The sequence below is a fragment of the Mastomys coucha genome, unplaced genomic scaffold (assembly GCF_008632895.1).
Source record: "Mastomys coucha isolate ucsf_1 unplaced genomic scaffold, UCSF_Mcou_1 pScaffold22, whole genome shotgun sequence".
Classification (NCBI taxonomy): Eukaryota; Metazoa; Chordata; class Mammalia; order Rodentia; family Muridae; genus Mastomys; species Mastomys coucha.
Window position 1 is genome coordinate 49,280,746 of NW_022196905.1, and position 3,516 is coordinate 49,284,261.

At 40.3% G+C, this 3,516-nt stretch overlaps 1 pseudogene; it reads right to left on the reverse strand.

Annotated features, from left to right (window-relative positions):
• Window positions 1–690: 690 nt before the first annotated feature.
• On the reverse strand, window positions 691–1,393 carry LOC116070645 (annotated as a pseudogene).
• Between the last annotated feature and the right edge of the window lie 2,123 nt (window positions 1,394–3,516).

Consider the following 3,516-nt stretch of genomic DNA (forward strand, 5'->3'; position numbering starts at 1 on the left):
GCGGGGTGGCAGGCATGGGGAGGGGGAGGCAACAGGGGTTTGTTTTTGTTGTTTTTGTTTGTTTCTTTTTTTTTGGAGGGGAAACTGCGAATGGAAAAATTTACACATAAATAAAGATAATATCCAATTTAAAAAAAAATACATGCATGTACAAACACACACAATATGTTGCCCAGAAACTCCAACTAATGAATAATGCTAATAATTAATTTGGTAGGTGACATGTCACTACTCTCCAGAAATGTGAATAAACACCAGAAATCCCACAGCCAAGAGACAGAGTAACACATCAGCATGCAGTCAGAATCCTGTGAAGGTCACAGGGCATCAGGACTCAGTGATGGCTTTTCCAAGTCATCTTCTTCACAGTAGAAGGTGATGCTTCATGATGGATGCAGATTATGCCCCCCTCAGGGGACACATACCCATCACTGCTGAGTTCACAATTTGTGATGAGTTAAGAATCCAAATTAAGCTCCAGAGCACATATCTCTCTGGAGTAGGAAGTTGAAAACAGACAGTATAAATAGGAGTTGAGTAGAACCTGCCTGCAACAATCTTTTATTTTCCTTTAAGGCTACAGTAAATTGGTGCATAAGCAAAGGAAATTAATTCTCATAATAATAATACCCCTACAAATAGCCAAGGTATCTAATCAGGTCCAACATGGAAAGTATGCTGTACCACATTTTATTTTGAGGGCACACTCTGTGAATCCATAGGGTTAAGATCAATTCTTTCTGGAAATACTAGTTTCTTACAAACTGCTTCCTTAATCGGCAACTATTGTGATATTTCATTAGGTTCCCTGAAGAGGAAAGGTGGAACATGCATTAAATTAGCAATTTTGCTCTCTCTGGATGTATATTCTCATAACATGTAGGTCTTGTCAGGCTCCTGGTAAAGCCTTGTACCATTCATTCTGATGAACACCTCATCAATTCTCAAGAAAAAAAAAAACCTCAATAGCAGAAAACAGTTGGAAGGCATTACTCTAATTTTCACATTCAGACTGGAAACGCCATGATCATGCAATTCATCTTCAAGCAGGAGAGCTTCTTAAAAAAATTTAATCTGTTATTTGGCTTTTGATTTTTCTGTATCTATATGATCTGTTGTAGGTACAACCTTTAACTTAAGAGATTCTCCAAGCAACATTTCTTTATTTCCTATTGTATAGGTCCAGTCATATGGTTTAATAACTTCTTTGGAGTGTTCACCCTCCCTCCTAATTTCCTGCCACTCTTCAGCACAAGCTAATTTGGACATGCCCTAATAATTGTTCACATCTCAGTCTATCCATAGCATTGAACTCTGTTCTAAAGTCAGAGTCATGCAGGATCCTTAGAACATTGTTTCCAAGCATCATTTCAGGGAGGGATGGCATATGAAATTCCTCAGCTTACCAAGCCACATCATGATTGGGATGCTTGGGCACCACCTGAGTTCCTGAAACTGAGATGCTGCTTCCCACCCTGCCATCTACCTGACGGCTCCCCACCTAATGCCTACACTCAATTTCTCTTGGAAGATGGACTCCATGTAATTTGTCTGGAGCCAATGGCCCTCCTTAAATGGTTTTCTTTATTTTTTTAATTTTATTTTTTATAACTGGATATTTTATTTATTTGTATTTTGAATGTTATCTCATTTCCCGAATAACCCTCCAGAAATTCCCTATCCTGTCCTCCTTTCTTCTACCCACCAGTACCCACTCACCCATTCCAGCCTCTCTACCCTGTCATTCCCATACACTGGGGCATCAAGCCTTCCCAGGACCAAGGGCCTCTCCTCCCATTGATGCCCAACAATGCCATCCTCTCCTACATATAGGACTGGAGCCATGGGTCCCAACCATATATGCTTCTTTGTGATTTAGATGCTGGGAGCTCTAGGGGGTTCTAGTTGGTTGATGTTGTTCTTCTCATGGGGTTGCAAACCCCTTCAGTTCATTCAGCCCTTTCTCTAGCTCCTCCATTGGGGACTCTGTGATCAGTTTAATGGTTGGCTATGGAGCATCTGCCTCTGTATATGTCAGGCTCTGGCATAGCCTCTCAGGAGACAGTTATATTTGGGTCCTGTCAGCATGTACTTCTTGGCATCCACAATAGTGTCTGTGTTTGGTGACTGTATATAGGATGGATCCCCAGGTGGGGCAGTCCCTGGATGCCCTTTCCTTCAGTCTCTGCTCCAAACTTTGTCTCCATATTTGCTCCTATGCGTATTTTGTTACCCCTTCTAAGAAGGATCAAAGGACCCACACTTTGGTCTTCCTTCTTCTTCAGCTTCTTTGTGTGGTCTGTGAATTGTATGTTGGGTATTCCAGGCTAAAATGATCCAATTGAAACAAATCCAGCATTTTCAACAAATAATGCTGGTTCAACTGGAGGTCAGCATGTAGAAGAATGAAAATCAGTCCATTCTTATCTCCTTATATAAAACTCAAGTCCAAGTGGATCAAAGACCTCCATATAAAAGCAGATACATTGAAACTAATATAAGAGAAAATGGGGGAGAGCTGGAAAACAGAGGCACAGGGGAAATATTTCTGAACTGAACACCAATGGCTTATGCTCTAAGATCAAGAATGTACAAATGTGATCTCATAATATTGCAAAGCTTCTGTAAGGCAAAGGACACTGTCAATAGGACAAAACAGTAACCAACAGATTGGGAAAAGATCTTTCCCAATTCTACATCCAATAGAGGGCTAATAGCCAATACATACAAAGAACTCAATAAATTAGACTTCAGACAATCAAACAACCCTATTAAAAATGGGGTATAGATCTAAACAATGAATTTTCAACTGAGGAAACTCAAATGGTAGAGAAGCACCCAAAGAAATGTTCAACATCCTTAGTCATCAAGGAAATGCAAATCAAATCAATCCTGAGATTCCACCTCACACCAGTCAAAATGGCTAAGATCAAAAACTCAGGTGACAGCAGATGCTGGAGTGGATATGGAGAAAGAGGAACACTCCTCCATTTTGGTGGGAATGCAAGCTGGTACAACCACTCTGGAAATCAGTGTGGTGTTTCCTCAGAAAATTGGACATAATACTACCTCAAGACCCAGCTATACCATTCCTGGGCATATCCCCAAAAGATGCTCCAACATGTAATATGGACACATGCTACACTATGTTCATAGCAGCCTTATTTATAATAGCCAGAAGCTGGAAAGAACCCAGATGTCCCTCACTAGAGGATTGGATACTGAAAATGTGGTACATTTATACAATGGATTACTCCTCAGGTATTAAGAACAGTGAATTTATGAAATTCTTAGGCAAATGGATGGAACTAGAAAATACCATCCTGAGTGAGGTAACCCAATCACAAAAGAACACATATAGCATGCACTCAGTGATAAATGGATATTAGGCCAAAAGCTCAGAATACCCAAGATACAATTTATGGGCCACATGAAGCTCAAGGAATAGCAAAGAGTGGATGCTTCAGTCCTACTCAGAAAGATGAACAAAATAATCAAGGGAAGTAGAGAGTGAGA